Source organism: Phyllobates terribilis, unplaced genomic scaffold (assembly GCF_046119375.1).
Source record: "Phyllobates terribilis strain yellow unplaced genomic scaffold, ASM4611937v1 Scaffold_9__5_contigs__length_417890890, whole genome shotgun sequence".
NCBI classification, from domain to species: Eukaryota; Metazoa; Chordata; class Amphibia; order Anura; family Dendrobatidae; genus Phyllobates; species Phyllobates terribilis.
The window spans coordinates 97,009,373-97,033,506 of record NW_027362769.1 but is presented as its reverse complement, the minus strand read 5'-3'; positions in this window follow the sequence as shown (position 1 = coordinate 97,033,506).

The following is a 24,134-nucleotide window of genomic DNA, read 5'->3' as shown; positions in this document are numbered from 1 at the left end:
ATAGTGTCTCCCAGATTTTTCAGACACAAATATATCTGTTGAAAATAATCTGGTGTAGGCTAGTGTTGAGCCACCCCCGTAGTGTCCGAGTTCGGTTCGGTTCGTCGAACACCCGTGTGTTCGCCGAACTGTTCATCGAACTGTTCGTCGAACACCTTCGAACACCGTTAAAACCAATGGCAGGCAAACAAAAACACATAGAAACACATAGAAAACACCTTCAAAGGTGTCCAAAAGCTGACAAACTGCTCAGAAGACACAACTTACACATGGAAAAGTGACAAGTACATATAGTCATGCGAAAAGAAAAGAGGTGGAGGAGTAAAAGGAGGGGGAGACACAGATATAGGCATGTCATGCCCTTCTAGAATCCGAAAAGTGAGAAGCCGACACGTTCAGTCCGCTCCTGCCCGTCCCACCTCCGTGTCGCCGCGTTTGTGCCAGAGCCGCGGTGAACCCTGACGGCCAGCCCCCCTCTCCCAATACTGGTGCCTGTCCGCTGGTGGGTCGAGCGAGCCCCCCTGTGGTGGAGGCAGCTCTAAGCTTTTTAATTTAAATTGTCTCTCTAATTTGAATGAATACACTTTAAATCCATTTACAAGGATCTATTGGAGGGCAAGTCTCATGCCAGCAGCCGCGTAATTCCAGCTCCAGTAGCGTCCACTAAAGCTGCTGCAGTTAAAAAGCTTTTATAAGGATCGAGCTCGGCTGTCCACCGCAAGGCATCCTACTGTCAGTCCCAGCCCCTATGCCTTGGGGTGCCTCCTGATGCTCTTCACTGAGTATCCCGTGGTCCCGAAGCATTTTCTTTGAAAAAATTAAGTGTCCAAACTACAGGTGGTGTAGCTTGCTTAACAGCCGGGTTAATCCGCTGACTAGCAGACACTGCTACTAGGCACAAAGTATTTCCTGGGCTAGATGCAGTTAAAAATTTGTAATTAGATACTCTCGTTGGATGCTGAGAAAGCATTCCATAGAGTCTCCTGGCACGCCATATATGATTCTCTTAAAAAGCTTGGGGTAGGGGTCTAGGGGACCCTTTCATAGCCAAAATCACGGCCCTGTATCACAATACGTCACCTAGGCTGAAGATAAATGGAACTGTAGCACCCTGAGGTCTCGGTTGCTACAGAGGTATTGCACCTCACCCAGAGGTGTGATATCTCACTCTCAGGTAAGGATGGAGTGTGGATCAGGACCCGACACCTGCATGGATTACACCACATTGCCATGGGGCAGGGCGACCAATATGCCTCTGAGATGGAGTGGGGGGAGGGAACACTGAGGAAGGGGAACCATGTAGTGCAGGAGCAGGGAGGAAGCAGTTCCTGGGTGCATTGAGAAGGGAGTATAAATGGTGGGCACCATCTTAGTTCAGTGCAGAGAAGTCTGAGCAGAAGTGGCAGGGAGCAGGGTCTCTGCATGAGCTCTGCTCCGGAGGCGAGCCTAGTAACAGAAGCCCAGGCCTGGAAGAGGGAGAAGGAAGGAAGAGGAGCGGAGAAGGCTCCAGGAACGAGGAATGAAGGGATCCCAGGGGTGCGGACGGGCGAGTCGCCACCGCACGCCCGAATCCACCTGCGTGGAGGGGTCAGGCCAAAGGGGGAGACCGGTCCCCGAAACTAGTGGAGGCAGGAAACGACCCTCAGCTAGAAACCGGAGGCTGTGACATTTTATGTGGCGCAGCCCCTCGCTACACCCGCTAGGAAGGAACCACATAGGGTCAGGGAAACTGGCGCCAAGTTTACCAAGAGCAGGCCCGAGGCAGCCGGACAGAAGGGTTGGTAAGAAAGGCCAGACAAAGGACACACAAAAGGGGTCCTGTGAAGCGCTCCAAAGTTATCTGGGAGTTGTCTGAGCCCCTCACCTGGTGAGCACAGTACGACGTGGGCAGCCGTTACCTGCAGACGTGGTCTGGATAATAAGAACTGTGAGTAAAGGCCCTGGACTGCATCACTGACTCCGTGTCGTTACTGCTGCTGCCCTGCACCATCACCCCCATCCTCCGCATACACTGCCCTGAGGCTATACTCCTCCCGTGGGGAGTTATGCTACGCTCTGCTGCACCCACAACACCAGACTCAGCGGTCTGCCCTGCAGCGGCGGTTCACTCTGACCGCAATCCACGGGTGGCGTAGTCGAACATTTAAACATCAAAACCACATAAATAGTTCCGCCACTGGTTTGACCACCCTGAGCCACGGAACCAGGTCGCCGCCACAAAGACTACAACCACCAGCATCCACCAAAAAGGGTCCGGCTCCGGGTGTCCCAAGGCCCAGGGGGAGCATCAGAACATTTTCATCACCTTTCACAATCACCAATGGGACAAGGCAGGGATGTCCTCTGTCCCCTCTCTTATACATCCTAATGACGGAGCACCTGCTCTCATCAATTCGCCATAACCCCAATATTAGGTGGATTGAGGTGGGAGGCACCGAGTACAAGTGCTCTCTATTTGCTGATGATGTCCTAGTATATATCACTCAATCACATATATCCATCCATGCTGTTATGGCTGAAATAGATCACTTTGTTACATGGTCAAATTTTAAAATCAATGCAGCGAAGTCTGAGGCCCTCGATGTCTCCCTCCCCAAATCCATATAGGATTCCATCCAGTCCAACTTTCCCTTTGCCTGGCCCTCACAGGGTATCAAATACTTAGGAATTCCTATTCATAGAGACCTCTCCCATCTATGTTATCTTAATTTTGGGCCCTTTATTGAACAACTCCATACAGACCACGGTTGGCAAGTTAGAACTGTAAGATTCACTACGTGAACCACTGGTGTTTTGTGGAAAAGCACATGTACACTGTGTTCCAAATTATTATGCAAAAAGTGTTTAGGAGTGATAAGGGAAGAATTTGTTTGTTTGTCAGTTAAACTCATTGATGGTGATGTGTGTCAGGGCTCTTTATATCACTGTAAGCAATTGCAGACACCTGTGCTAATTAGTTTGGCAGGTGTGTCCAATGAAAGGCAAGACTACTTAAGAAGGCTGTCTCACATTATTAAGCAGCCTACATTTTCTGCCAAAATGGGAAAGAAAAAGGATGTGTCGGCTGCTGAGAAGCAACAAATTGTGGAGTGTTTAGGTCAAGGCATGACTACAATCAACATTGTGCGATGATCAGGATGAAGTGTCTTGGCAATCAGGAAGTATGTAGCTGATTCACAGTACACACGTGTGCGTGCTGATAAGGGCAAATTGAGGACTCTTTCCTACAGGCAATTACGTCAGGTTAAAAGAGCAGCGGCAAAAAAGCCTTGTCATAGCAGCAGACAAGTTTTTGAAGCTGCTGGTGCCTCCAACGTCCCCCGAACAACAAGATGCAGGGTCCTTCAGAGGTTTGCAGCTGTGCATACGCCATCCTGTCGACCTCCTCTATCCACTTCACACAAGCAGAAACGGCTCCAGTGGGCCAAACATTACATGAAGACTGATTTCAAAACTGTTTTGTTCACGGATGAGTGCCGTGCAGCGCTCGATGGTCCAGATGGATGGAGTGGAGGATGGCTGGTTGATGGACACCCCACGCAAACACGGCTACAGCGCCAACAAGGAGGAGGTGGAGTAATGTTTTGGGCTGGAATCATGGGGAGAGAGATTGTCGGCCCCTTTAGGATCCCTGAAGGCGCTAAAGATGAACTCCATAATGTATGTGGATTTTCTCAAACAGCACTTCCTGCCATGGTTCAAGAAGAAGAACCGTGTATTTCACAGCAAGATCATTTTTTTGCATGATAATGCACCATCTCATGCTGCACATAAAACATCTGCATCTCTGGCTGATATGGGCATAAAAGGGGACAAACTTATGGTGTGACCCCCATGCTCCCCTGACCTCTACCCCATTCAGAACCTCTGGAGCATCATCAAAAGGAGTGTCTATGATGGCGGGAGGCAGTTCACATCTAAGCAACAGCTCTGGGAGGGTATTCTGTCCTCATGCAAAACAATTGAAGCAGAAACCATCCAAAACCTGACAAATTCAATGGACGAGAGAGTTCAGAAGCTCCTTTCGAACAAGGGGTCCTATGTGAAAATGTAACATCACCTAGAATAAAGTTTTGAGTTGAAAACTGTTTGATTTCAGTTTCTAATAACCTGCTAATGCTTATAATTTCAAAAATGACCATTTTTTTGGTCTTTATTAAAATGAAAAGGTTGATCGAAAAGTTTGGGGGATCTAAGAGTGTGGCAACCCAGTAGTCATGATTACTTCGAATTCTGACAATATGAGGGTCATGTTGCAGGTAGTGCAGCAAGAAGGCACTTATGTGTCTTGCGCATCTCGGAGCCCCAAAATTATTTTCCGGGCTAGATGCAGCTAAAAATTATTATTAATTTTAAATCTGGTGGAGCTTAGTATACATGGCCTAATAGGATCAGTGCTGCACACTGCTACAAAGCCCAAATTATTTTCCAGTCAAGATACAGATAAACATGATTAGTAATTTTAAATCTGGTGGAGCTTATTATAGATGGCCTAATAGAATCAGTGCTGCACACTGCTACAAAGCCCAAATTATTTTCCAGCCAAGATACAGATAAACATGATTAGTAATTTGAAAGCTTAAAACGGTTGGTAGGGTGATTTTAACCAATCATCAAGATTTTACTCTCCCCAGGATGACACAGGGGTAGAAAAGTTGTTTCGGATCCATGATTTGTTCATCTTTATGAACGTGAGTCTGTCTACATTATCAGTGGAGAGCCGCGTGCGCTTATCTGTCAGCACACCACCAGCAGCGCTGAACACACGTTCAGACAGAATGCTGGCTGCGGGGCATGACAAGATCTCCAAGGCGTAAGTGGCTAGCTACGGCCATTTATCCAGATTGGAAGCCCAAAAAGAGCAAGGGTCCAGTGACACAGTCGTGGCTTCAATGTTTACTTGGAGATACTCCTGTACCATCGTCTCTAGGCGTTGACTCTGTGTCAGACTTCTTGTCTCCTGTGGCCTTGCAAAGGATGGGCTAAAAAAGTGGTGAAATGATTCCGCAAAATTGATGTTACCAGCAGATACTGTGGTTCTGTTACGGTTTGAGTGCTGAACACTTGACGGTCCCACGGTTGGCAAGTTGGAACTGTGAGATTCACTATGTGCACCACTGGTGTTTTGTGGAAAAGCACATGTAAGATTCTGCAACAGTCTCTGCTGATACTCCTGCATGCGTGCATCCCTTTCTATGGCAGGAATAATTTCTGCAAATTTACTTTTGTACCGGGGATCTAACAGTGTGGCAACCCAGTAGTCAGGATTATTTCTAATTCTCACAATTCGAGGGTCATGTTGCAGGTAGTGCAGCAAGAAGGCACTCATGTGTGTTGCGCATCCAGGAGCACCAAGTCCCTGTTGTGTTGGTGGCGAGGTAACAATCATGCTTCCTTCCTCTGTCCTCTCCCCCCAACCTCGCACAACAGAAATGTGATCAAGGTCTCCCTCATCTGATGAGTCTTCCATCAGTTCGTCCTCCACTTCTTCCTGGGCTCCTGCACCTTCCTCACTAGTTTGGCTGCTACCATGCGCCCTGGTAAAACCATCTCCCCCACCCTCACATGCCTGCCGCCTTGGTGCTGCCGACCGTCTGGACCTTGCAGATGTTAGCCCTTCCGCATACAACTCCTCCTCCTCTACTTCCTCCACCTCCTCTTGTGCCACCACCTGACTCCGAATTCTGTTTAACATGTGCTCCAGCATGTAAATCACCGGAATAGTCATGATGATAATGGCATCGTCAGCACTAAACATCTTCGTCGCCATTTCAAAACTGTGCAGAAGGGTGCATAGGTCCCTGATCTGAGACCACTCCTCCAGCGTGATTTGCCCCACCTCTGGATCTCGTTGGCCCAGGCTATACGTCAGAACGTATTGCACCAGGGCTTGTCGGTGCTGCCACAGTCGCTGCAACAGGTGCAGAGTTGAATTCCACCGGGTAGGCACATCGCATTTTAGCCGGTGAAGTGGCAGGCCCAACGACTTCTGTAGAGATGTAAGTCGCTGAGCTGCGGGATGCGAACGGCGGAAGTGAGCACACAGCGACCGTGCCCTCTGCAGAAGGCCATCTAGTCTGGGATAGTGGGCTAAAAATTGCTGGACAACCAGGTTCAACAGGTGAGCCATACATGGCACGTGTGTGACATTGCCCCGGCGAAGGGCCGCACCCAGGTTTGCAGCATTGTCGCACACGGCCTTCCCTGGTTTCAGGTCCAGTGGAGACAACCATTCATGAAATTGGTTCTCCAGAGCTGACCACAACTCCTCAGCTGTGTGACTCATATTTCCCAGACATTTCAAAGTAAAAACCGCCTGATGACGTTGAGCCCTACTGCCAGCATAGTAAGGAGGTGTGCAGGATCCCTTCTGCGCAGTTAGAAAGCTTGTGGCATGACCAGACAGGCTTTGGGTGCAGGTGGAAGACCGAGAGGAGGTTGAGGAGGCAGAAGCAGTGGAGGAACTTTGACATAAAGAGGATTGACGCACAACTCGTGGGGACGGCAAGACTTGGACAGCAGCCCCTTGTCCTGCTGTCACCATAGTTACCCAGTGCCCAGTCAGTGACTTGTAATGCCCCTGTCCATGCCTACTCGTCCAAGTGTCTGTGGTGAAATGCACCCTGTCACACACAGAGTTTCTCAAAGAAGCGGTGATGTTGTGTGCGACATGCTGGTGGAGCACAGGCACACCTTTCTTTGAGAAGTAGTGCCGACTGGGCATCTGGTACTGGGGCACTGCGACGGACATAAGGTCTCGAAAATCCTCTGTGTCCACCAGGCGGAAAGGCAGCATTTCTGTAGCCAAGAGCTTGCAGATGGTGAAATTCAACCTCTTAGCTTTCTCATGGCTAGGAGGAAATGGTCTTTTACTTGTCCACATCTGAGGGACCGAGGGCTGGCTATTGTGCTTAGACGAGGTTGATAAGGGTGTCGCCGGCAAACTGCCGGTCTGTGAGGAAGATGCAGGCGGACATGTTAGGTTGCCTTGATCCAAAGGTGGTGCTATCGATGTCGGACAGCGCTCAACACCAGCTGGTGTTACCACCTCCAAAGAAAATGATGACCTGCCAATCACGCTGGCTGTTGCGGGTAAAGAGGTGGCAGGTCTGCGCCCCAAAACAGGTGTGACTGCTGTCCCCCCAGTCACAGAGGATGAAGAGGCCGCGGATGCACAAGATATGGCAGACGGTGGTTGGCCCGGCCGGCTATGCCGCATTGTAGCACACTGAGCTTCCCACTGCAACTTATGCTTCATGTCCATGTGCCGGTTCATGCATGAAGTACTCAAACTATGTATTTTTTGGCCTCTACTTAGCTTTTGCTGACAAATGTTACAGATAACACGAGTTGGGTCATCTTTATCGATCTGAAAAAATGCCCAGGCTATGCAAGGCTTAGCACCCATGCGACCTGAAGAGCCACCACGACTTGTGGTGAGAGGCAGAGTTGTGTTTGAGGATGCAATTGTTGACGTGCTTCCAGTACTACGTCTCTGTCCAGGAAGGCGCAACCTGACCTCGTCGTCACTAGCATCTTCCTCCACCTCCTCTGCTGACATCATCTCTTGGCTGACTGTGGGTTGACAGTAAGTGGGATCTCCAACCTCATTATCATCACCCTGTGCGTTATCACACCCGTCGTCCTCAGAGCCAACCTGTTCCTGCCCTGACAAAAAACTAAAGTTGTCGCTCCAATCAGGTATTTGAGTCTCATCATCGTCTTCCTCATTGTCTCCACCAACAGGAGTTACAGTTTGGGAATGAGGGTCTACATTATGGTCAGAACCTTCTGCGTCTGGTCCTGGATCCGACTCATAAAGATTCTGGGCATCAGTGCAGATCATTTCCTCGTCTGGATTCACAGAAGCGCTGGAGTCGACCTCTGATTCCCAGGCTATAGTATGAGTAAACAGCTCTGCAGACTCAACCATCTGTTCTAGCTCATACTCAGACGGGCAGCTGGAGATTTGGGAGCTGTGAGGAAGCAAGTGCGATTGGGGTGACACCTTTGAGGACTGGAGTATTTGTGATGTTGAAGTTGATGTGGAGGAGAGCCCACTTAAAGGAGCACTTGATATCCATTGAAGCACCTGCTGTTTTTGTGCCTCATCTGGAATTTGTAGCGATTGGCGTGGCCGTAAGAAAGGGATCTTATCACATTGTCCGCTAAAAGAAGTAGACATTTTAGTTTGGCTGGAAGATGGTCTTTCTTCTGCAGATGTTACTGTTGCTTTAACACCTACCCCACGGACACAACCTTTTTTCCCCTTCCCAACACGCCTATTCCCCTTTCCACCAGCAGCAGGCCTTTTTCCACTCATTTTGGTGGTTAACTAATTCACAACTCTGGAGTTGTTTGCACAAAATAACAATGGATGGGAACCGAGCAGAGCTGAGCGGCCAAACTGTGGTATTAGGCCAAAAATTATATTCAATTTGCAACCTGATGGAGGTCAGTATAGATGGACTAATAGAGCAAGTCCCACACACAGCTAGAAGCCCAAATATTTTTTCAGAGGTAGATGCAGAAAAAAATTGTATTCAGTTTGCAACCTGATGGAGGTCAGTATAGATGGATTAATAGAACAAGTCCTACACACAGCTAGAAGCCCAAATATTTTTTCAGAGGTAGATGCAGAAAAAAAATATATTCAGTTTGCAACCTGATGGAGGTCAGTATAGATGGACTAATAGAAAAAGTCCCACACACTGCTAGAAGGCCAAATATTTTTTCAGAGCAAGATGCAGACAAAAAATTATTTTTAATTTGCAACCTGATGGAGCTCAGTATAGATGGACTAATAGAGAAAGTCCCACACACTGCTAGAAGGCCAAATATTTTTTCAGAGCTAGATGCAGAAAAAAATTATATTCAGTTTGCAACCTGATGGAGGTCAGTATAGATGGACTAATAGAACAAGTCCCACACACAGCTAGAAGGCCAAATATTTTTTCAGAGGTAGATGCAGATAAAAATTATTTTTAATTTGCAGCCTGATGGAGGTCAGTATAGATGGACTAATAGAGAAAGTCCCACACACTGCTAGAAGGCCAAATATTTTTTCAGAGCTAGATGCAGACAAAAAATTATTTTGAATTTGCAACCTGATGGAGGTCAGTATAGATGGACTAATAGAGAAAGTCCCACACACTGCTAGAAGGCCAAATATTTTTTGAGAGCTAGATGCAGACAAAAAATTATTTTTAATTTGCAACCTGATGGAGGTCAGTATAGATGGACTAATAGAGAAAGTCCCACACACTGCTAGAAGGCCAAATATTTTTTCAGAGCTAGATGCAGATAAAAATTATTTTTAATTTGCAACCTGATGGAGGTCAGTATAGATGGACTAATAGAGAAAGTCCCACACACTGCTAGAAGGCCAAATATTTTTTCAGAGCTAGATGCAGAAAAAAATTATATTCAGTTTGCAACCTGATGGAGGTCAGTATAGATGGATTAATAGAACAAGTCCCACACACAGCTAGAAGCCCAAATATTTTTTCAGAGGTAGATGCAGATAAAAATTATTTTTAATTTGCAACCTGATGGAGGTCAGTATAGAAGGACTAATAGAGAAAGTCCCACACACTGCTAGAAGGCCAAATATTTTTTCAGAGCTAGATGCAGACAAAAAATTATTTTGAATTTGCAGCGTGATGGAGGTCAGTATAGATGGACTAATAGAACAAGTCCCACACACTGCTAGAAGGCCAAATATTTTTTCAGAGCTAGATGCAGAAAAAAATTATATTCAGTTTGCAACCTGATGGAGGTCAGTATAGATGGACTAATAGAACAAGTCCCACACACTGCTAGAAGCCCAAATATTTTTTCAGAGCTAGATGCAGAAAAAAAATATATTCAATTTGCAACCTGATGGAGGTCAGTATAGATGGACTAATAGAATGATGCTATGCCCAAAAGATTTTACTTCACTAGGTGCAGTAAAAAAATTGGTATTCTATACACAGGTGGTATATCTTGCAACACAGGTAGGCTACTCCACTGACTAACGCACTCTGCAATAGGCCAAAAAGGATTAGCTTTGCTAGATTCAGCCAAATGCTGTGAAAAAAACTTGCACAGCACTGGCACAGACCTGCCTGGCAAAAACTGATAGGAACTGATGTAACCTAGTCCTGAAAAGGACTGCAATTACAATTAGTCTTTACTCCCACAATCTATCTATTTAAGAGCACAGACCTGCCTGATAAAAGTCGTAGGAAATGCTGTAACCTAGTCCTTAAAAGGACTGCAATCACAACTATTCCCTACTCCCAAGCTATCTGTAGATTTGTGCGAAAATTGGCTTGAAATTAACAAGGTATAGCGCACACAGCAACAGCGGTGCCGTCTAACACGCAGCTGCAGCAGTGAGAAAATGGTGGCGACGGGGAAAATGGCTTGGTCTTATAGGGCAAGGACATGTGACATACACTGCCAATGACACATGCCCTTGCTGGGGGGGAAAAAAAGCACTTTGCTCCGTGTGTGCACTGCTGATAGGCTGACAGATTGCACCTCCCCACCGTAAATGCGGGAAAGAGAAAAAAAAATGGAGATCTTCATTATGCCTGCAGAGATCCATCCCCTGCCCCTCCCCCCACCCCGCTGTACACTCAAACTGCGTATTAACATTAATTTTCATCATTACTGAGAAAAAATCCAGTTATGATTTTGGTGCACGAACAGTTATCGAACATAACCTCGAACAGCCGAATTTTTCTCAAATCGTTCGTGTTCGCCGAACGGCTCGAACACCGCCCAAAACAGCTCGAATTTGAGATTGGCGAACAGTTCGAGTCGAACAACGCTCATCTCTAGTGTAGGCCAGAGAGACAGAAGTGTGCTTTTGCTGTTCCACGGTAAAAAATCTCTATTATCCTGCTTTTTGAATTTTTTGCTGTAAAAAAAAAATAGTGTCTCCCTGATTTTTCAGACACAAATGTATCTGTTGAAAATAGTCTGGTGTAGGCCAGAGAGACAGAAGTGTGCTTTTTCTGTTCCACTGTAAAAAATCTCTATTATCCTGCTTTTTGCACTTTTTGCTGTAAAAAAAAAAAAATAGTGTCTTCCTGATTTTTCAGACACAAATATATCTGTTGAAAATAGTCTGGTGTACGCCCGAGAAATACAAGTGTGGTTTTGCAGTTCCACGGTACAAACCTCTGTATTATCCCCTTTTGGGCCATTTGTAGCTAAAAAATACAGTTTGAGTGTGTCGCTCACTGATCAGCCGCAAATATATATATATTTTAAAAAGCCTGGTATACACCAGTAAATTATTACTGTGGTTTTGATGTTCCACGGGAAAACATCTCTATTATCCTGTTTTTGGCATTTTTTGCTGTATAAAAATAATAATAGTGTCTCCCTGATTTTTCAGACACAAATATATCTGTTGAAAATAGTCTGGTGTAGGCCAGAGAGACAGAAGTGTGCTTTTGCTGTTCCACTGTAAAAAATCTCTATTATCCTGCTTTTTGCATTTTTTGCTGTAAAAAAAAAAAAAATAGTGTCTCCCTGATTTTTCAGACACAAATATATCTGTTGAAAATAGTCTGGTGTAGGCCCGAGAAATACAAGTGTGGTTTTGCAGTTCCACGGTACAAACCTCTGTATTATCAACTTTTGGGCCATTTGTATCTAAAAAAAACAGTTTGAGTGTGTCGCTCACTGTTCAGCAGCAAATATATATATATTTTAAAAAGCCTGGTATACACCAGTAAATTATTACTGTGGTTTTGATGTTCCACGGTAAAACATCTCTATTATCCTGATTTTGGCATTTTTTGCTGTATAAAAATAATAATAGTGTCTCCCTGATTTTTCAGACACAAATATATCTGTTGAAAATAGTCTGGTGTAGGCCAGAGAGACAGAAGTGTGCTTTTGCTGTTCCACAGTAAAAAATCTCTATTATCCTGCTTTTTGCATTTTTTGCTGTAAAAAAAAAAAAAATAGTGTCTCCCTGATTTTTCAGACACAAATATATCTGTTGAAAATAGTCTGGTGTAGGCCCGAGAAATACAAGTGTGGTTTTGCAGTTCCATGGTACAAACCTCTGTATTATCCACTTTTGGGCCATTTGTATCTAAAAAAACAGTTTGAGTGTGTTGCTCACTGTTCAGCCGCAAATATATATATATTTTAAAAAGCCTGGTATACACCAGTAAATTATTACTGTGGTTTTGATGTTCCACGGTAAAACATCTCTATTATCCTGTTTTTGGCATTTTTTGCTGTATAAAAATAATAATAGTGTCTCCCTGATTTTTCAGACACAAATATATCTGTTGAAAATAGTCTGGTGTAGGCCAGAGAGACAGAAGTGTGCTTTTGCTGTTCCACGGTAAAAAATCTCTATTATCCTGCTTTTTGCATTTTTTGCTGTAAAAAAAAAAAAAAAAAAAAAATAGTGTCTCCCTGATTTTTCAGACACAAATATATCTGTTGAAAATAGTCTGGTGTAGGCCCGAGAAATACAAGTGTGGTTTTGCAGTTGCACGGTACAAACCTCTGTATTATCCACTTTTGGGCCATTTGTATAAAAAAAAAAACAGTTTGAGTGTGTCGCTCTTTGTTCAGCCGCAAATATATATATATTTTAAAAAGCCTGGTATACACCAGTAAATTATTACTGTGGTTTTGATGTTCCACGGTAAAACATCTCTATTATCCTGTTTTTGCCATTTTTTGCTGTATAAAAATAATAATAGTGTCTCCCTGATTTTTCAGACACAAATATATCTGTTGAAAATAGTCTGGTGTAGGCCAGAGAGACAGAAGTGTGCTTTTGCTGTTCCACGGTAAAAAATCTCTATTATCCTGCTTTTTGCATTTTTTGCTGTAAAAAAAAAAAATATAGTGTCTCCCTGATTTTTCAGACACAAATATATCTGTTGAAAATAGTCTGGTGTAGGCCCGAGAAATACAAGTGTGGTTTTGCAGTTCCACGGTACAAACCTCTGTATTATCCACTTTTGGGCCATTTGTATCTAAAAAAAACAGTTTGAGTGTGTCTCTCACTGTTCAGCCGCAAATATATATACATTTTAAAAAGCCTGGTATACACCAGTAAATTATAACTGTGGTTTTGCTGTTCCACAGTAAAAAATCTCTATTATTCAGGTTTTGGTAGTTTTTTCCATAAAGAAAAACAGTAGTGTCTCCTGACTGTTGTGACACAAAAATATATCTGTTGAAAATAGTCTTGTGTAGGCCCGACATCCCAGTGTGGTTTCGCAGTTCCACGGGTCAAATCGCTGTACTATCCAGTTTTGGGCCTTTGGTATCTAAAAAAAAAGCAGTTTGAGTGTGTCGCTCACTGTTCAGCCGCAAATATCTCTATTTAAAAAAGTGTGGTATACCCCAGTAAACAATAACTGTGGTTTTCCTCTTCCACGGTTCTAATCTACTCTTTATTACCCTTTTTCCATTGATAGTGCAAGTGTAAGCTATTTTTCTTCATTTACAATGGGCAAGGCGCTTGGCAAGGGACGTGGAAGTGGACGTTCTGGTGATGGTTCGTGCAGAGGACGGGGCCATGGCCAAGGTGAAAATGTGCCACAACCAACAGCCACATCTTCTCGCGCCCACTTCTTGACCGAATTACTAGGGACGCACAGAATTACACCAGTATTGAGAACTGATCAGTGTGAACAGGTTATTAATTGGATAGCAGACAATACTTCCAGTTACCTGGGCACCACCACCTCCGGTCTGTCTTCCACGAGGTCAACTCTTAGTAGCCGTGAGTCTCGACCGCATACTCCTCCTCACCCTGATGCTCCTTCCTCCCACCATGCCGAGTGTCGTCAGACAGCAAGTGATCCCACACTTGGACACTCTGAAGAGCTGTTCACTGGTCCATTTCCATATTTGGGCCCCTCGCCTGATACGCTTGAAGTGGTGGAAGAGGAGATCCCATGTTGCGTTGCCCAAATATTTGAACAGCCACGGCCACAGGAAGTTGACATTGGCAATCTGTCACAAGAGGTGGACGATGACGAGACACAATTGCCAGGAAGTGAGGAGGAGGATCTTGGTGCGCAAGTGGAAGAGGAGGAGGTGGTATATGATCTTGTAACTGACCCAACGTGGAAGGAGGACATGCAGAGTGAGGCCAGCAGCACACAGGGGGAGGGAGGCAGAGTACCCCAACAGGCAGGAAGAAGCAGTGTGGTGGCCGCAGACAGAAGGCAGGCAACCGTTCCCCGTAACACCAACACGAGGGACGTTGTCAGTACAAGCGGTAGGTCTTCCAGAGTCTGGAATATTTTTATAGACTCTGCTGATAACCCCAAAAAGACCATATGTTCCACCTGCCATGCCAGCATCAGCAGGGGTGACAAAACTACCAGCCTGACCACCACCAGCATGATCAGGCACATGGCAGCAAAGCACCCGACTTTGTGGGGCGAAACCCAGGGTCCACGACCAGTGTCAGCGGGTGTCACCACTGCTTCTTCCACTGTTGTGCGTGCGTGCAATAGAACCCCCTGTTGTGTGTGCAAGGCAATCCCCTGTCCATACTGCATGTAAAGATGCCCCCTCCTCTCAGTCTTCACTTGTTATGGCAGTTTCTCAAGAAACAGCATCAACGTCCACGTCCACGTCCCACCGCAGCGTTCAATTGTCCATATCCCAGACCTTTGAACGAAAGCGGAAATTCGCAGCTAACGCCCCACAGGCCACAGTCCTAAATTCGCACATTTCACGACTGCTTGCATTGGAAATGCTGCCTTTTAGGCTGGTGGAGACGGAATCCTTCCGCAATCTTATGGCGGTGGCCGTCCCTCGGTACTCGGTCCCCAGCCGACACTATTTTGCCCGGTGTGCCATCCCCGCACTACACAAGCACGTGTCCCAAAGCATCTGCCGTGCCCTCAACAACGCAGTTACTGGGAGGGTCCACCTGACAACGGACACGTGGACAAGTGCTTGTGGCCAGGTATGGTACATCTCTCTGACGGCACACTGGGTAAACATAGTGGAAGCCGGGACCCAGTTGGACCTTAGGACGGAACACATCCTCCCCACACCGAGGATTGCGGGCCCTATGTCAGTCAGAGTTGCCCCCACAGTGTACAGCTCCTGCGCATCCTCCTCCTCCTCCTCCTCCTCATGTTCAGCCTCCATCTCAGATATCACCACATCAGTTACAAGCTGGAAGCATTGCAGTACTGCCTCCGCCAAGCGGCAACAGGCTGTGCTGAAACTCATAAGCTTAGGTGATAAACCTCACACTGCTTGTGAGTTGTGGACAGCTGTGAAAGAGCAGGCAGATCTGTGGCTGAGAAAGCTGAACCTACATCCCGGCATGATCGTGTGTGACAATGGCCGTAACCTGGTGGTGGCTCTGAGGCGAGGTGAGATCACACACGTACCAAGCCTGGCTCATGTGCTTAACCTCGTGGTTCAGCGGTTTATTAAATCGTACCCCGAGTTGCCAGATCTGCTCGTGAAAGTACGCCGCCTGTCAGCTCATTTTCACAAGTCGGCTACAGCTTCCGCCGCCCTTGCTGTGTTGCAGCAGCGTTTGCAGCTTTCGGCACACCGACTGGTGAGTGATGTCCCCACACGTTGGAACTCTACCCTCCACATGTTGCAAAGGATTTGTGAGCAGAAGAGAGCAGTTGTGGAGTACCAGCTGCAACAAGGCCGTCGATATTCAGGTCAGACTCCACACATAAGACCTCAGGAGTGGACCTGGATGTCTGACATATGTACCATCCTGACAAACTTTGAGGAGGCCACCAAGATGGTGAGTGGCGATGACGCCATCATTAGTGTCAGCATCCCACTTGTCTGTCTTTTGCAACGCTCTCTGCAGAGAATTAAAGAGGAGGCATTGCAGCCAGAGTATGATGAGATGGATCAAGAAGCCGTAGCGGGCGATTACACACAGCCCAGCCTCATCTCATCCCAACGTGCATTGGGGGACAATGAGGGAGAGGAGGAGGAGGAGGAGGAGGAGGAAGAACAGGAGCTGCTATCATGCGTTGTAGACGGTAGTACCTGTACAAGTGTCATACCGTCGGTTCAGCGTGGGTGGCCTGAGGACAGGGGGGAGGAGGAAGAGGAGGAGGAGGAGAGCATGGTCAGTCGTCATCTTGGTGAGGACACGGAAATCTTTCCCGTTACCAGTCTGGCACGCATGGCTGACTTTATGTTACGCTGCCTTAACTGTGACCCTCACGTTGTCAAAATGTTGGGTGACAGTCATTACTGGTTGGTGACACTTGTAGACCCCCGCTTCAAGGAGAACTTTCACTCTCTTATTCCTGAGGTGGAGAGGTCTACAAAAATGGGACAATACCAGAAGGCCCTTGCTGCAGAATTCTTAAAAAAATTCCCATCTGAACACGCTAGCGGCAGAGGTCACAGTTCGTTGCCCAACCAAGGCGTACAGGCGAGAGAGATGTAACGCCAATCCAGCAGAGGCAGGGGAACACTGTCAACGTTCTGGGACAGTTTTCTGACACCCGCCCAGCTTACAGGCCCTGAGACGCGGGGTACTCTCACAAGGAGAGGAAAGTTTCAAAAGATGGTGAGGGAGTACCTTGCCGATCGTACCAGCGTCCTCCGTGATTCCTCTGTGCCTTTTAATTATTGGGTATCCAAGCTGGACACTTGGAATGAACTCGCTCTGTACGCCTTGGAGGTCCTGGCCTGCCCTGCCGCTAGTGTGTTATCGGAGCGTGTTTTTAGTGCCGCTGGGGGAATTATAACTGATAAGCGCACTCGCCTGTCAACTGACAATGCTGACAAGCTGACCCTTATCAAAATGAACAAGGGCTGGATTAGGCCAGACTTCTCATCACCACTAAATGACAGCAGAGTAACATAAAGTCAAATCCACTGTGTTATTTCGGGAGGTGTATTCCCATGCATCGCTTCACACCCACACATGGGTATACGCTTCCTCATTTCGGCTGTTTTTTGCTCTTCTCCTTATCCTCAGCCTCCACGACCACTATGCCACCAGGGTGACCGTGGTCCATGTTGCCAGCATTGCAAGTTCCTCTGTCCTAATTTTTGGCAGCTTTTGCTTGGAAGGCATAGGCAAAGACTATGGGAGACCCACTCCCCAATAATGGGAATAATGTTTTTAATATGCTGTTCTGCATGGCTCTTGTAAGGGGCATTAAAATCGTCTTGTTAAGCTACTGTGACCTCCACGTCTCTTCCAAGGGTCGTTAATATTGTCTTTTTATTCCACTGCGACCTCCACCACTCTTCCAAGGGGCATTAAAAGCGTCTTGTTAAGCTACTGTGACGTCCACGTCTCTTCCACAGGGCGTTGATATTGTCTTTTTATTCCACTGTAACCTCCACCACTCTTCCAAGGGGCATTGATATTGTCTTTTTATTCCACTGCGACCTCCACCACTCTTCCAAGGGGCATTAAAACCGTCTTGTTAAGCTACTGTGACCTCCACGTCTCTTCCACGGAGCATTGATATTGTCTTTTTATTCCACTGTAACCTCCACCACTCTTCCAAGGGGCATTAAAACTGTCTTGTTAAACCACTCTGAACTCCACGTCTCTTCCAAGGGGCATTAAAACCATCTTGTTAAGCTACTGTGACCTCCACATCTCTTCCAAGGGGCATTAAAACTGTCTTGTTAAACCACTCTGAACTCCACGTCTCTTCTAAGGGGCATTAAAACCGTCTTGTTAAACCACTCTGAACTCCACAGCTCTTCCAAGGGGCATTGACATGTTGTTTTTAAGTACCTCTAACCTCCACAACTCTTGCAACGGGCATTGCATTTCCTCCTAATTTTTGTCAGCTTTTGCTTTTCAATGCATAGGCGAACACTAAGGGAGACCCACTCCCCAATAATGGGTAGAAGATTTTTAATACGCTGTAATCCACGTCTGTTTCAAGGGGCATTGCAGTGCCTAATAATTTTTGGAAAGCCTTCCATTCCCTGCTTAGGCCAACAGTGTACAGGAGACCCAGTTGCTATAAATTGAAAAAACGGTTTAGTTAAGGCCCTCTGACCTCCATGTCACTTCCAAAGGGCATTGGAGTGCCTCGAAATTTTTGGTAGGCATTGCATTCACTGTATGCCTTATAACTGTGTAGCTGAACCGCTCCTTTTGGTACAGAAACATATCCTACAAGACATGTGTGGTTGGCTGGCCTGATATTGATGTGAATGGTCCCTGTTCCTCCTGCTCTTTCTCCTTTGCCACCACCTCATCCATCATTCATCACTTGAAGCTTTGTTTTAACGGGAGTCATAGAACTGGGATAGTAGCAGGAAAACATCCAGCAATCCTCGAAGGAGGTAGAATATGCGCCAAAACGCTGACCACCTCAGGCCTAGCTGCTACTACATACATGCGCTTGCATTCCAAGGAACAGAAAGCTAAGGAGGTGGATGGCCTCATGATCATGAATAATTTACTCGTTGTGTAGGAGGCCGACCACTGCTGCTGTCTACCTTCTGAACTTTGTGTTGAAGCCTGATTGACCCAGGACCTGCAATCCTCTATGTCTGGAGGACGTGTTGCATCCCAGTGTCCAACTGTGTCCCGGCTTCCACAATATTAACCCAGTGTGAAGGCGTCAGTGAGATGGACCATTCCTGGCCACATTCACTTGTCCACGTGTTTGTGGTTAGGCTGTCCTTCCCACTAAATGCACTGGGGAGGGCACAGGTAATGTTTTGGTATGCGCGCTTGTGTATAAGGCGCACCGGGACAAATAGGGGCGGCTGGGGACCGTTTATGGACACCCGGCCACCCCCACGCGGCTGGGGACTGTGTGTGGGCACCCGGCCGTGGGGCGGCTGGGGACTGAGCATGGACACCCGGCCGCCCCCTGGCGGCTGGGGACCAAGCATGGACACCCGGCCGCCGGGCGGCTGGGGACTGAGTATCAATACCAGGCTACCGACGCAGCCATGACGTGGTGGCCAGATTCCACCTCCACATGCCTAAAAGGCCCAATTTCAAGTGCAAGCAAGCTAGCAGTATGGTATTGCAGCCTGGGGGTGGGTGGGTGGCAGGCTGCATACTTGCGCTTGTATTGCAAGTTATGGGGGAGGTACAATTGAACACTGCCCTTGGACAAGGACTTGCACGGGGTAAGTTGCAAGTCTGCATCTTCTGATGCGGCAAGGATCACTTCTGATGGGCACACTTTTAGGCAGTGACCTGGGTGTCAGAGATGCTTCCAGGGGTCTTCCCCATGCTGTTCCCATGTCTTTTTAGCACTGTATGCATGTGTCACACAGCACATGGCCAGATAAGGTTGTAAAATGTTAAAATGACATTTCCCGGTGAATGCATTTGTCACGGTTGAAAGCAATACAAAAGTGCAAAAACGCATAAAAAATGCTACTTGTGAACATAGCCCAAGGTGTGGAGGAGTATTTTTGTTTTTGGTTATTTATTTTACCTTATACACAAGTCTTTACCCTGGAAAGGATGTTCCTTAACCCCTTTCCGACCTGGTCAGTAATAGTACGCACCAGGTCGGGAAGGCCGGTTCAGCGGGGGCTCCGGCGGTGAGCCCGCACTGAAGCGAGCACATGTCAGCTGATTATTGGAATCGCAATCCACTCGCGGCTGTTAACATGTTAAATCTCTGACAGTGGCATTTAACTCGCGCTTCCGGGAGTCCTAAGCCCCGCCCATCAGTGACCCCGTCACGTGATCGCGGGTCACCAATGGGTGGGCATGACAACTCAGGGTCTGCAGCAGACGCCTGTGGTTGTCATGTCTCAATTGCTATGAGCGCCACCTAGTGGTCAGCGCTCATAGCAAGTGAGCATTTCTCCTGCATACAAGCGATCTGCTCATCGCTTGTATGCAGTAGAAGCAATCAGACAACTGCTGCTTCTAGTCTCCTCTGGAGACTATAGAAGCAAGCAGAAAGTGTAAAAAAAAAGTTTTTAAAAAAAATAAAAAAAATAAAAAATATATAAAAGTTTAAGTCACCCCCCTTTCGCCCCATTCAAAATAAAATATATATATATAAAAAAAAAAAACACATACACATATTTGGTATCGCCGCGTTCAGAATCGCCCGATCTATCAATATAAAAGAAGAATTAATACAATCAGTAAACGGCATAACGAGAAAAAAATTTTAAACGCCAGAATTAAGTTTTTTTGGTCGCTACAACTTTGCAATAAAATGCAATAACGGGCGATCAAAACATCGGATCTACCCCAAAATGGTATCAATAAAAACGTCAGCCCGGCACGCAAAAAATAAGCCCTCACCTGGCCCCAGATCCCGAAAAATGGAGAAGCTAAGGGTCTCGGAAAATGGCGTCATTTTTTTTTGTTTTTTAGCAAGCTTTGGATTTTTTTTTCACCACTTAAATAAAAAAGAACCTATACATGTTTGGTGTCTATGAACTCGTAACGACCTGGAAAATAATGATGGCAGGTCAGTTTTAGCAATCTGTGAACGTGGTAAAAAAAGGACCCAAAAAACAACTGTGGAATTGCATTTTTTTGCAGTTTCACTGCACTTGGAATTTTTTTCACATTTTCCAGCACACGATATGGTAAAACCAGTGATGGTGTTTAAAAGTACAACTCGTCCCGCAAAAAATAAGCCCTCACATGGCCATATTGAACGAAAATTAAAAAAGTTCTGGCTCTGGGAAGGAGGGGAGCAAAAAAGGAAAACACAAAAACAGAAAGACCCATGGTCGTTAAGGGGTTAACATATTTCACAGGAAAGCACTTTCACTTTCATTTTTGAACGTTTTATTGTGAGCCTGTAAAAGTGGCTTAATACCTCTGACCACGTTGTTGACAGCAGTGACCTGGGGGTCAGAAATGCTTCCACGGGCGATCCCCATGCTGTCCCCATGTCATTTGAGCACTGTCACTATCGTTTTGGGCACTTTTCAGGCTTTCTACAGACTGCCGGGGGAGCCGCCGCAAAAATGTTCGGGTCTCCCATAGACTAACATTGGGCTCGTTGCTCGGGTCGAGCACCCGAGTATCACAGTGAGCTCGGCCCGAGCTTCGAGCACCCGAGCATTTTAGTGCTCGCTCAACACTATTAATTATCCATCACAGACATGCATTTAATTGTAGAAACTACTATTAGATATTAGATTTTAATTATGAATAACTCAAGATCCTACTCAGTGTTTTATCTTTTAATGCTTAAAAAAAATATAATAATAATAATAATAATTTTGATATGATACGCTGATTTTTAATAAACAATTTAACAAATTCATATTAACTAATAATACTATAAGCTTACATTTTTTAAACAATGCAGCTGCATTAATTGATAGCTGTTTGATCCCCTAGACCAGGCCTGCACAACATATGGCCCTGTAAAGGATTTGCTGTGGCCCTTGGAGCTATCAGTGACACAACAGTTCTTTTCTTCATGTATTAAAATGTATTTGCATCGATCAGACGTGAATACATTTAAAATGTTTGACGCTGGGACAAGAGTGTAGTAGCTCTCGTCAGCCCCCGCTCCAATGCTGTTGGTGCCTGTGCCACAGACAAAGTGGACTCATTGGGCACTGGTAAGCACTCCACGGAGGAAGTCGAAATGTGCTATCATTTTAGATGAGGGGCCGCGGTAGGAGAGGATTGTGTTACTATGAGGGCACATAATGGGGCAATGGGGGACATTATGGGACAATGGGGGACATTATCAGGCAATTAGGGTGTGTTGTGAGAGCTGGCATAGTATAGTGAGGGGTAGTTGTGCGGGGGGGACATTATGCAGAGAGACAGTGTGTAGGAGATATGGAAAGGGGCAGTCTGGTGGCATATTTTGAACAGAGGCAGTGTAGGGGGATATTATGGAGAAGGGCAGTGTAGTTGGATAGTATGGAGAGGGACAATGTGAGGTGAATATTATGGAGAAAGGCAGAATAAGGAAATATTATGGTGAGGGGCAGTGCGGGGGGAATATTATGGAGAGGAGCAGTGTGTGGGAGAGTGGATATATATTAAGAGGGGCAGTGTGGGGGGGATATTTCCTGCAGAAAGCACAGTGAGGTGCAATTATTTATTCAGGGTCATAGCATGGGAGATATTTTTATTTATGGGGCAGTATAATTATACTTTTATTTTTAAGGGTACCGTTTCAGGAAGTGATGCTGAAGAAAGAGAAGAGGGAAGTCTGGAGAGACGAGCTCTGGGCGTTAATTCTCCTCACGGCGTCTGTGCTACATGGAGAAAAAAAGGATGGGAATGACTCCAATCAGAGAAGATATCACCTATAAGGCTCCTGGATATAAATATTTATTTTTGATACTACCTATGTCTCATCAGTACTGTGATTCCTGTATGGTCAGCAGTCTGATGAAGACTGGTAACAAAAACTCCCAGTATCTCCTTACCATTGTTAAGGACAAAATGGGAATTGCAATACAATTATATAAGGGGCTCATATGACATGCTTCTGGCACTGCATTCATGCCCTGATGGTATTTTGGGCTCTGCAGTCCTGTAGTGACAGTGGTCCTGACACTGCATTCATGCCCTGATGGTGTTTCTGGCGTTGCATTCACTGACTGTGGTCCGGTGCTGTATTCATGTATTGAGGTGGTTCTGGCACTGCATTCATGTACTGAAGATGGTTCTATTGCTGCATTCATGTACAGAAGGTGGTTTTGGCACTGCATTCATGCACTTATGGTGTTTCTGGCACTGCATTCATCTACTGAAGGATGTTCTGGTGCTACATTCATGCACTGACGATGTTTGTGGTGATGCCTTCTGTCCTGAAGGTGGTTCTGGTGCTGCATTCATGTACTGAAGGTGGTTCTATCTCTGCACTCATGCACTTACTGTTTCTGGTGCTGCATTCATGCACTGACTGTGCTTCTAGCACTGCATGCATGCACTGATGGTGGTTCTTGTGCTGCATTTATGCACTGACAGTGTTTTAAGAGCTGCAGTCAGTACTGGCTATGCATTTATGTACTGAGGGTTGTCCTGGCACTGCATCTATGTGTTGATTGTGGTTCTGGTGCTGTATTCATGTACTAATGGTGTTTCTAGTACTGCATTATGCACTGACGGTGTTTCTGGTATCACATTGACACATTGACGGTGTTTCTGGTGCTGCATTCATGATCTGACAGTGGTTCTGGCACTGCATTCATCTACTGACAGTGGTTCTGGTGCTGCTTTTATGTATTGACAGTGGGTCTCGCTCTGCACTCATGTGTTTAAAGTGCTTCTGGTGCCACACTCATGTGCTGACAGTAGTTCTGATCTTGTACACATGTAGCAATTCATAATGCGCTTCAAGACTATATTAAAATTTAAAAATCCTCAAAATGTAGAGATGTGAGAGTATGAAGAGAATTTGGTGAGTTTCTGTTCCAAAAACTCAGTTTAAGTTAGCATGTGTTCACACTGATTTTTTTTAGCAGAAATTCTTGAAATTCCTCAAATACTCAAAACTTGGTTCTGGTGATGTAGTAATGTACTGATCGTGGTTCTAGTGACGCATTCATGTAAGCACCCCTTTAAAAAAAATTGTGGCCCTTGGGATTGATTCAGTATGGCAATGCGACCCTTGTACCAAAAAAGGTTGTGCACCAATATCCTAGACTGATTAGGCTCCATGGTCTGCCATGTACAGAAGCTTAAACTCTGCAAAATTGGCTCCTTGTTAGTTTAAACCAAAATAATTTCATTGTGTTTTCTGATTTTATGAGCAATCAGAGGATCATATATTCAAGTCTTATACTGGGATGTGAAAAAAAGGAAACAAAATCACCAAAAGTTGTTTTACTACAGTGATCAGAGCAAGCTCTGGTCTCTGCAGTTACAGGTAAATTCTAGCTATATAACACAGACAAAATCTGCCTTGTATGAAGCAAGCTCAACAACTCAGCCGGCTTCATATATTCCTCATTGACCTATGTTGAAAATGTATGTCAGAGGTCATTAAGGGGTTCATATAACATAATAACATAAGAAAAAATCACAGTAGCGAAGTCTATAATGTCAGATTAAGCACTGATTTAAAGAGTAAAAAAGTATCTGCTAAATGTTCAAATCATTTCTTAGCATATTGTTTACAGACTTTTAGTTACAGAAATCTCTGAGCAGTGCTAAAATGATTTACATGTTCTATCCAGCCTTTCACCTTGGAATT